This window comes from Propithecus coquereli, unplaced genomic scaffold (genome assembly GCF_000956105.1).
Source record: "Propithecus coquereli isolate 6110/MARCELLA unplaced genomic scaffold, Pcoq_1.0 Scaffold388, whole genome shotgun sequence".
NCBI classification, from domain to species: Eukaryota; Metazoa; Chordata; class Mammalia; order Primates; family Indriidae; genus Propithecus; species Propithecus coquereli.
The window spans coordinates 427,147-438,512 of NW_012149596.1; the positions used below are offsets into that span (position 1 = coordinate 427,147).

Sequence of the window (11,366 nt, forward strand, 5' to 3'; positions counted from 1 at the left end):
GCCTACACTATTGTTCACACTAGAAATGTAAATGAAAATGACCATATGAGTTCATAGTTGCACAGGGTACATTTCCAAACCCAGAGAGGTAGACCAAAAAGGTTTGTTGCTTAAACACCTGTATCAGTCAGGATTCAACCAAAGGACAGCAACCCATTCTTAATATATATATTCTATATATAAAATACACTGCCATTCATTCATTCATTTGAAGCTATTGTCTTAGATGATTGTGGGGCTGGCTGAAATCTGTAGGGCACGCAGTCAGAAAGGGAAGGTCAGAAGTAGGCTGGAACCAATGGGCACAGGCCAAAGCCTGTCACCCATGGGCAAAATTTCTTCCCTCTCTTACATACTCAGAAACCTCAGCCCTGATTTAAAGGCTTTCCAACTGATTCAGTCAGGCCCACCTAGATTATCCACGATAATCTCCCTTACTTTAAGTCAACTGATTAGGAACTTTCATTACATCAGCAAAAGACCTCAACAGCAACACCTGGATTTGTGTTTGATTGAATAACTGTGGGCTGCAGACTAATCAAACTGACACAAGAAAACCGCCACACAACATCATAAACCGTTTGTGCTCGCGATTGAATAAGCGTATTCTGTTAATAGCCACCTTGGCTTTATTATTTTAGGTAATTCAGGCACAAACGACGTAAATCAATAGTGGCCGCCAAGTTTATGTATGAGAGTCCCACTTATAGAACTTTAGAGTTGGAAGGGGCCACGAAAAGCTTAGCTTGTTATCTCCACACAGCCAAGACATCCCCACCTCGTTGTCTCTGGCGCTCAGCGGGGCTGGGGCGCCTCGGGGCAGCAGCGCGCGCAGCAGGGGGGAGGAGGAGAACCCACCTGGAGCGCGACGCCGCGGGTGCGGGAGCTCTAAGTGGGCGGAGCTTCAAGGCCGGCGGGTGGCGACGGCGCCCAGCCCGCCAGAAGAGCGCTCGGCGGGCAGACGGCGGGGAACCAGTCGGGTAAGGCGAGCGCGGCCGGCGGTGGGTGGGGGGATAGGTTGGTGGGGGGAGGAAGGAAAGGGAAGAGGCGGAGCGTGGGAGCGCACAGTGTCAGGAATACAATAGTGCTCCGCGCTGCCTCAGCCGCCGCCGCCGCCCAACCGCCTGCCCAACGCTGAGGCCTGACCGGCCGGGCGGGCGAGGGCCGAGGGCGGGAGCTGAGGCGCGGGGGGCGGCCCCGGCGGGGGTGAGGAGGGGATTAGGGGGCAGGTGCGAGGGAGGGAAGAGAAGAAAGCGAGCGGTTAGGGGGGCGGTTACCATCCCTACCGGACTCGCCAGGCACAGTGCCGGGCCGCAGTGTGAAGCCGGGAAGGAGCGGCGACCGGGCTGCGCGAAGGTAGGCGCCACTGCGCCCGTACGCGGCGCCAGCGAGGTTGGGGGCGGCGCGCCGGGTGGGCAGCGGGAGTGGCAGCCTCGGCGAGTGGAAGCCGGCGGCGGGGTGCGCAAGGTCCTGGCCCGGCCTCGCCGCGGTCCGGGTCGCTCGGGCTCCAAGTCGTGGTCGCCTCCGGCGTCCCTAGCGCCTTCGGGCAGAGAGCGTGTGTGGGCTGAGGTAAAGTGACTGGTGGCCCCTCTGCTGGCCAGGGCAGTGCCTGGTGGCCCGGGCGGGGGGCGGGGACGGACGCGCGAGCTCGGCCGCAGCTCCGGGCTACACCGGGCAGGAATTGAGCGCCATAACTATTGCGGTTCTCTCCGGTGCCCCTTCCCGGCGCCCCCCCCTCCCTGCCCTTCGCCTGCTTTCGGGGCTCTACCGGGGCAGACCCGTGGCTGGAGGACTTGCTCTGCCGGCCGCCTGGGGTCGGATGCTTCGGGGAGCGAGGGCGTGCCCTGGCTGTTTCGATGTTGGGGGGCGGAAAGAGCCGAGTGCCTTGAGAGGGGAGGCACCCCGGAGAGCTCGGGTGCCCCCCGAGCGGGAGCGGGAGCGCGGGCGCCCCTCGGGCCGGCGAACTTTCCCTCCCCCTCCCGTCATTGTTCCGACTCTGCGGGTCCGCAGCCACCGAGCGCCGGGCGGTCTCGAGGTGTGGGAAGATCGGGAGGGCTTTGTAAGTCTTTCGTGGAAATTTTCCCACCGCAGAGCACGGCAAAGTTCTTAACTTTTCTCCAGCTCTCGAGTTCGTTTTATTCCCTTCGCCGTGGGGGCCATAGATTTGTTTAAAATAGCCTTTAGTCTTTTTCTCCCGCTTTTCACAGCAGAGCCACTACTTCGGTGAAGTCTGGCTTTAAATCGCAGAGGACAACCTGCGTTTATTAGTTGTGCCGAGAAGGGGGGCGGGGATCTCGAGCGAGTGACCGTAATGGTGGTATGTGAAGGCATGTTTAAAAGTTTATATAGTTGTGCAGCCCTGGGACATATATGTAGCTCCTAGGGATTTGGCAAGAAACTTGTTTGGCCGCTTCTCCGACTTTCTGAGTTGCAAGGAAATCCATGGCCTCAGATGTGCGCGAGTTCTTTTTTTTTTTTTTTTCCTTCCTGAGATGCGTTTATCTGCAAAGCTGAGGATAAAATCCCCGCTCCCCCGCCGCTCTGCCGTCTGATTGTGTAAGAAATCAAAACCGTGTTGACGGTGATTCCACTGGCCTAGAGGGAAAGGTGACCTCCTTCCCTGTGTTCAGTCTGATAGAGATAACTGCTTTCTCTCTAAACTCGGAAAGTAATGAAAAATAATTTAGGTTAAAAACTGATTGTACGACATCTTTGCTTAGTTTGAGCAACCCAGAATCCACTTTCCCAGAGTAGTTCTCCGTTTAAGTACTTTCCCTGCAGCCACTTCTTGTCAGCCTGGGCAGGGGGGTTGGGGTGAGGATAAGAGAAGAGGAGTTGGCTTGAACAAAGCATCGTGTTTTTATTTAGTTTAATACTTCGTATACCATAGGAATGTGGATCCCGGTCTTAGTACCCTTTGAGTAATGTAGTTCTCTCATGATTTTATAGCATCGTGTGATTACTCTCCGGATAAGTGAAAATAGATTTTTTTTTCTTTTTTGTTTAGCCTAGGAATATTCTACCTCCACACCATATCATTTTCTCTTTCATTTAAGGGAACTCTGAGCTTTAATACTTAAACTGTGAAAGGATAATACACTCTCTTCAAGGATTACCTGAGATCTTTGGAAAGTGCTTCTCCGTGCCCAGCACATATTAAGCTCTCAATCAGTGTTAGTTACCATCATTGCCACCTTTTTCCTCAGTTGTGTTCTTCTCTACACTTCTGTTTGCTAGAGAAGAGCTCTTAACCCAAGATTGTTGCCTTGAAACAGTTCCTTGCATTTTCTGTCCAGTCAGTTCTGGAATATTCAGGGGTGCAGATCTGGCTCTAGAATCCACACTTTCTGTCTCCCCTCTTTTCTGAGTCATGTTGTTTGGCCTTAGCAGTGTGATGTGAATCTTGGTCACAGATGGGGAAAAGTAGAGAAGGTCCTCCCACTTCTCCCTGAAGTGTTTATGATCAGCTGAGAGCCAGTAATGACTTGGAAGCAGCCTTAGGGGCACCTGTGACCCACCTTCTGGCCTGTAGAGGACGTTCCCAGGAGCAGGACAGGTGATGGTGCAGGGCTGTCATCATAGCTAAGAAGTATGGGTTGGTGAAAGTTAAAATAAAGAACAGAGGATGTTGAAGGCTGGTAGGTTTAGTAGGGTCCTCTCCTTTAATAATGCTTGTCTTTTCCTTCTCTTTTTTTCCACCAACCATAACAGCCCATTTCTGGTGAAGACATGACATTACAGAGGGCTCTTACAATCCTTGATAAGGGTTACATAGACTCAGGCCAAAAAGGAATTTGAACGTTATAATGGAACATAATGCACCTACCTCCTCATGGACCTTACACAAAATAGGAGCTGAGGAAGATAGTGGTAATATGCTGGCTTACATTAAGAAAATCTCTTATCAGGGAATAAATTATTGTGACCTCACCTTATAGGTGAGAGGTGGAGGTTGGGTGACACCCATCTGGAACTCTCCTGACTTGGGGACACATGAATGGCTCACAAGTTTCTGTTGTTCCAGTTCCAGTGGTTGGGAAAGCTGAAGCATTCTGGTTTAGGGGGTGGGGAGTATCTAGGATGAGTGAGTACAAGTGATGAAAGAATAAAAGGGTGCTAGCAAGTGGTCATTACAGACCAAATAACTACCACTTTGAGTCTTCTGTGTTCTGGAATCTTTGTGACTCCCCCATGGTTACTTTTGCCTCCTCCCTGTAGGTCTTTCTATAGACAATAGCAGCAAAGGTCTTACCATCAGAACTGCCTCTGTGCTTCTCTTGGGGGAGAGCAAGAAAAAAAGGGTCCTGGGAAAAACTTGCCTGATCCCACAGCTAGGCTTAGGGAAAGGAAGGTAAGAATTCAGAGGGTAGGCAACTGAAGAAAGTAAGGGGCCTGGTGTGGGGAAATAGTACTGGGGCTTTGACCAATAGGAGACACCTATGAGTTCATGAGTACTCTTCAAGTGGCAAATAATTTAGTCTCTGCCCCAACCCAAAAGCCATGTCTCTGCCCTGCTACCCAAGGAGCTCCTTTTCCCTTAATATTGGCTGATAGGCAAGGAAGGAAACCCAGGCCTGGAGTGCGTTTTTTGGGACTGCTGACAAGAAAATATGGTACCAGCATGGAGAGTACACTAGATCTTGTGTATTGCAATCTCCTGGGAAACTTATTCTTTTTTAGATTATAAAAACTTATTTTGATATAATATTATAATTATACAAATGTTGCAGGAATAGTACAAAGAACTCACTATATTCCCTTTACCCAAGGTCACCAGTTATTTAGTTTGCTCTCATTTGCTTTATCATCTGCTCTTTCTGTTTCTTTTTCCAAACCATTTGAGAGTAACCACTGAGAGATTGGTATTTGTCAAGGGCATCCTAGCATGAACAGTGGCTCAGGTGCAGCCACTGGGTATAGCAGAACAGTGGTGGTGATTCAGGGCCCCAGAGGTAAAGTCTGCCTATATCTGTCAAGCACACATTTGTAAATCATGTAGAATCTCTGGTTCTAGATATAGAAATCATTATCAATTGTAAAAATGATTAAGATAAAACCCCCCTTTTCTCACCATTCTTGACAAGTTTGTTCCTAGCTATGCCAAACTTTAATATTGTTAAGAAAATTCACCCCACTCTTCAACTTTGCAGTGATAACATATTCTCCAGCATTTTCATTTAATTCATTCAGCAAACTTGTATTGAGTGCTTTCTATTTGCTAGGGATGTAAGAAGTAAAAGATATTCATCCCCTTACCAGCTCAGCTTTCCAGTGGAAAGGAGTTAAAGAATCTTCACACAATCAGAAGAGTGCTCTGCTGCAGGGGTTCATAGGGGGGTCATGGGAACACCAGCTTGGTTAAGGATCGGAAGAGTAGATATCTGGTAGTTTTTTGGGATGGATGTAAATGTGAAATCTTCTCTGAGGCCTGCTGCTCTTAGATGACAAGGTATCTCTCTGAAGTGTGAGGCTCAGAAAGGTGAAGCAAAGGTAACTTGCCCAAGGTCACACAGCAAGTAAGAGGTAGAATGCCTCTGTGAGGGAGACCAACAGGAATAAGCAAAGTAAAAGGTAAAGAGAAGAAATTGCCAGGCAGAGATAGCAGCAGGTGTTGTAAGGGCACTGAGGTGGGAGAGAGATGTGGAAAGGGTCCACAGAGGTTTGGCTAGGACCTGGGGAAGGAGAGATGAAGTAGTCAAGGGGAGATTGACAAGGCCTTACGGGATCTCGTTAAGGAGCTTGTGTTTTATTCCAAGTACAATGAATGAGAGGTTGCTGGAAGGTGTTTTTCACCTTTTCTTAAACCACATGATGTGTGTGTGTGTGTGTGTGTGTGTGTGTGTGTGTGTGTGTGTTTACTCCTGAAAAGCACCTAGTGAGGCCTGAACAAAAATGATTTAAGAAAGTCATTTCCCCTTCAGTGTCCCATCTTGTGATCCAATAGAGGCAATGTTTCTGGCCCAAATGTGTAGGTCTTAAACAGTTTTTACTGCCCACCATTAAAGTGGCTAAAAAGAGTTGCTGTGATGCTGGAAGAAGCTGGTCCTTCACAATGCTTCTAGAAGGAGGTTTAATTAGGCTCATATATCTGATGCTTTTTAGGCTGCATTAAGGGAGCTCTTTCAGCTTTCACTGAGCCCTGTCACATGGGGAAAAAGTAGAATTGGGAGAAAAAGTAATTCCTGGAAACCTGAGTTGTTCAATGTTAGAAATGGAACTGTCGAGTATAAGACTTCGGTTTAAATATATCACGATAAAGATACTTCAGTGACTAAATGGAAATTTTTTGTGTTTTTTGTTTGTGCCATCTGTGATGGCAGACAGCACATTTGTGAGAATCTGGTAAGATTTAAGTATTTTTCAGTACTTACATATTTATTTATTCTCATCCAGGTACTGGAAGTTTTTCTATTTGACACTATTTCTTATGTGCAGAGTCAACCTCACAGAGGAAAACCAGTGTTCTATCTCCCTTCCTATATGTACTGGCCCGCAAAAATATTAACTTTTAAGTAGACTCTGTCAGTTAGCTTTTGGGAGGAGGATGGTGGTTAGCTGGCAGCTGGATAATTTAGAATGGCCTCACTCACACATCTGGTGGCTGGCAGACTGGGTTGTTCTAGGGCTGCAGTCCCCAACCTCTGCCCCCATCCGTGGAAAAATTATCTTCCATGAAACTTAGGAAATGGGGATGAGGGTGGGGTGAGAGCAGGAGTTGAGCCGGGAGCGAGTGGAGCTTCATCTGTATTTACAGCCACTCTGCTCCCCATCGCTAGCTTGCATCACTGCCTGAGTTCCGCGCCCCTCCGCCCAACTCCCTGTCTGTGGAAAACTTGTCTTCCATGAAACCAGTCCCTGGCACAAAAAAGGTTAGGGACCGCTAGTCTAGGGGACCCTAAGCTGCGATGGCTCATCTCCACACTGTGTGGTCTCTCCTCCAGCCAACTAGTCTAGACTTTTTTTTTTTCTTGGAGACAGGGTCTCTGTTCTATTGCCCAGGCTGGAGTGGTGAGGCATTCATAGCTTATTGTAACCTTGAGTGATCCTCCAGCTTCAGCCTTCTGAGTAGCTAGGACTACAGGCATATGCCATCACACCCAGCTAATTTTCTCATTTTTTGTAGAGATGGAGCCCCAGGCTGGTCTCAAACTCCTGGCCTCAAAGGATCCTCCTGTCTCAACCTCCAAAAGTGCTGGGATTATAGGCATGAGCCACTGTAGCCTTGTTAACATGGTGGTCTCAAAGTCACACAGTACCAAGTGAGAGCAAGCACCAGTGCACAAGCACTTTTCAAGTGTCTGCTTGCATCACATCTGCTATTGTCCTATCAGCTAAAGCATGGAAGTGCTTCCCTGGCCCTGTCCAGAGTCTTATGGGAGGTGGCTGTTCAAGGGTGTTGGATACAGGGAGATGTGAAAAAAATTGTTGGCCATTGCTGCAGTAATGCATAATAATTAGTAATGAATGTAAGCTTTGGCAAATCTTATTAAACACCCATTTCTGAATGTAGTGTATTCTAGAGACTAAGGAATATGATTGTGCCATTAGTAACACCTTCTCTCCCACCAAATGTGGAGTGGGGTGATGGTTTCTCTATGAGGAAGCCAAAGGGAGATTGTGTGGTTTTGGACATACATACCCTTGTGTGTGGCATAACTGCTCGCTGATCTTGTGAGCCTCTGGATTTCTTCAATCTCCTGTTGAAGCTTTATCACAAAAACCTAGACTATACTAGGTTTTGTGGTCAAGCAAAAAGACTGTTTTTTGGGAATCCACCATCTAAGAGATGAGAGAAACATTTGCAGTCTTTCCTTGGAACCTTCATGTGATTTATAATTTTTACCTAAGAAAAGAAATCCTTATTTTGGCGTTGTAATAAGGACAAAGGATTCTCTGTAGGTATGTTTTATTTGGTTAAGATTTTTAAATTTTAAAGTTTGCAGTGAAGAATCCAGCATTGTAGTGTGAAGTGAGTGGCTAAGAACTACCAATTGGGTGCATCAGCCTTTGACCTTTGTTCATGAAGATCTCAGAAGTAACACTTTTCACATAACTGAAATAGGCTTCACAACAGTTTGTTTGTGGCCTGAGATATATAAAAATGCAACTGGATCCTAGGAGGTACATGTGGGAAACTATAGTAGGCTCATTTTGTACAACTTAGAGATGTACATTCCTCCAGAAAATTGTCTAGTCATAGAATCTTAGCTTCCCTTCTTTCCTCCTAGGATAAAAATTTAAAATCTGACTTTTTAAAAGTCAGTGACTTGGAAGGAGCCATAAAATGTATAACACCCGTATCATTTGACCCAGCAAACATTTCCAGGAATTTATTCAATAAATTTTGCAAATTAATTATAGTGTTGCTTGTAATAGCAAAAGATTGGTAATATCCTAAGTGTCAATCAAGGCTTGGTTATACAGTGGAATATTACACTGATAATACATGGTCTCTAAGATGTACAACGTGAAAAAAAAGCAAGAAACAGAATAGTGTCATTGTATGCCACCATTTATGTAAAATATATAGTGAATGGGACAATAATATATCCACTTTTGCTTACATAGACATAAAATATCTCTGGAAGGATATTCAAGACACTGATAATTTGGGGGCATGCTTGGCCAGGGGGTAGGAGGTGGGAGGGAGACTTTTCATTGCATAAACTTTTATATATACCTTTTGAATTTTAAGCCATATGAATATATTTCCCTGTTTTAAAAATTCCATAGACTCCTATCCAAGTTGATGTGGTCAGAGCTATCTCTGTTCATAAAAATATCCAGCCAGTTTTTTCCCCCAGAAATGCGTCACAATAGTGTACTTCTGAATTTTTAACTATACCCCTGCCTTTTCCAGAATGTTATATAAGTGGAATCATATAATGTGTATTTGGTCTGGCTGCTTTTATAGGATTCATACATATTATGTGAATTAATAGCATGTTCTTTTTTATTGCTGAATAGTATTCCATTATGTATATTTATCACTGTTTATTATTTACCTGTTGAAGGACAGCATTGTTGTTACCAGTTTTTTGGTGATTACGAATAAAGCTGTGGCAGACGTTAGCATATAGATCTTTGTGTGGACATAAGTTTTCAGTTCAGGTCATTTGTATAATTACCTAGGAATGAGATTGTTGGGTCTTTCTTTGTCAGAAACTGCCAAACTATCTTCCAAAGTGGTTCCACCATTTTTGCATTCCCACCAGCCATGAATGTGAAGTATGTATTGAGGCTCATTTTCCTACACATGGGTGTCCACTTCTCCCAGCACCATTTGTTGAAAAGACTGTCTTTTCTTTATTAAATTGCCTTTGTTAAAAATCAGTTGAGTATGCTTGTGGGCATCTATTTCTGGGCTCTCTGTTGATGTACCTGTCTATTATTTTTCCATTAACATACTGTCTTGATTAGTGTAGCTTTATTTTAAGTCTTGAAATTAGGTGATATGAGTACTCTGGCTTTTTTTTTTTTCTTCTTCTTCTTTTTCAGAATTGTAGTGGTGAGAGAGGACATCCTTAACTTGTTCCGGTCTTGGAAAGCATTCCATCTCTCACCATTAAGTATGATGTTAACTGTAGGATTGTTTTTGTTTTTTGTATATAACCTATTGTGCAGAAAAGAGTTAATAAGCCTGAGGCTGCTGTCTTTCAAAGGCGTGCTTGCAAGATTGGCCCTTGGCTGGTGTCTGGGAAATTGGATTTTCAAATATTTTTTTTTAAAATAGATTATATTCTACCTTCATTTATTCCTTTCCCAGTGCTCTTCATTTTTTTTATGATAATCTAGGTTTCCCACATTAATCACAATCTTTTTACCAGAAGAATTTTCTTTAATATTTCTTTCAGGGCACAGGTTTTAAGTCCTTACCCCTGAAGATTAAGCCTTTTTGTTCTGTACTGGAGATAAAGGAAAGGGGTCTGGGTGGGTTTCACAGTGGCTGCTGTTTTCCTCAGCCAGCTAGCACCATAGTGGGAGCTTTGAGATTTTTCCTGATCTTCCCCGTGACAGCCTGGTGGGATTCCTGTAGGAAAAGCTTGTAAGAGGATGGGAACCCCTCTATATGGAGCCCAGGAGCTTCACACTCTCATGCCAGCCCATACTCTGGCCCCCAGTAATTTCTAAGAATTACTAGTTTAATCTTCCTACAGATTTATATGCTTAGATCCTATGTCTCCCTGCAGGTACCTGTCTCTCCAGATATTGGGATAGTGGTAGTCCTGTGACCTCAGTTCTCTGATATGTCCAAGAAAAGTAGCTGCTTTTCAGTTTGTGTAGCTTTTTTCTTGTTGTAAGGGAAGAAAATGATGGCTTCCCAGTGCTTTACATTTCCGAGCTGAAAGCTGAATCCTAAAGTAAGTTTTAATCTACATAAATGTCTAATGCAGTGCATGGCACATAGAAACTCAGTATAGGTTAGTTTTCCTTTATTTTAATTTTTCTTACCCCCTTGAATTTTATGGTTATATGCCTAGGGAGCCAGGAATAATTGATTCTGGTTTGAGTTCTGCTGGTTTTAGGCTTTAAAAACCTCAAAACCACTGGGCAGTATGTTATGTTTTCCTTACTCTCTTCCAAAATTCTATGTATGCCTTTTAGAACATGATTTAGTCTATCTAGATTATAGGTTTTGTTAATGACCATTTGTTTGTCATTTTTATTCCCCACGTTGCCAGGTGCAATTCAATTCAGCAAACAGTTTTTGAGTGCCTGATATGGCTTGGATATTTGGCCCCTCCAAATCTCACGTTGAAATTTGATCCCTGTTGTTGGAGGTGGGGCCTGGTGTGAGGTGTTTGGGTCATGGGAGCAGATCCCTCATGAAAGGATTGGTGCCTTCTCCATGATAATGAGTGGATTCTCGTTTTATTAGCTCATGCAAGAGTTGGTTGTTTAAAAGAGCCTGCCACTACCTCCTCCCTCTCTTGCTCCCACTCTTGCCACGTAACACGTCTGCTCCCCCTTCACCTTCCAACTCGATTGGAAGCTCCCTGAAACCCTGACCAGAAGTAGATGCTGGTGCCATGCTTCTTGTACAGTCTGTAGAACCATGAGCCAAATAAACCTCTTTCCTTTATAAATTACCCAGCCTCAGGTATTTTCTCTATAGCAATGCAAATGGACTAATACAGTGTCCAATATGCTATGATTGAGGCACTAGGTATTGAGTAGAATACAAGCCTGAGGTGGAAAGTGAAGCAACCAAGGGGGTCTGCAAGGGCAATGAAAGCCTCATGGAGGGAAATATATTGCAACTTGCAAAATATCTCCATTTCAGTCTAGAAAGATTTTAAAAAGTTTTTTTTTTATTTCAGCATATTATGGGGGTACAGATGTTTAGGTTACGTATGTTGCCCTTG

At 44.9% G+C, this 11,366-nt stretch overlaps 1 protein-coding gene across 2 annotated transcripts in view; it reads left to right on the plus strand.

Moving 5' to 3' along the window:
* The first annotated feature begins 921 nt into the window (after positions 1–921).
* The window catches only part of JADE3 (jade family PHD finger 3), a 140,316-nt gene continuing 129,871 nt past the window's right edge, over positions 922–11,366 (plus strand). The window contains exon 1 of one of the 2 annotated variants that reach the window (XM_012652386.1): positions 922–980. The gene's annotated coding sequence lies outside the window, so the exon portion shown is untranslated. Of the gene's footprint in view, positions 981–1,076; positions 1,357–11,366 lie in introns of those variants that run through there. The other variant, XM_012652384.1, reaches the window with a different exon arrangement.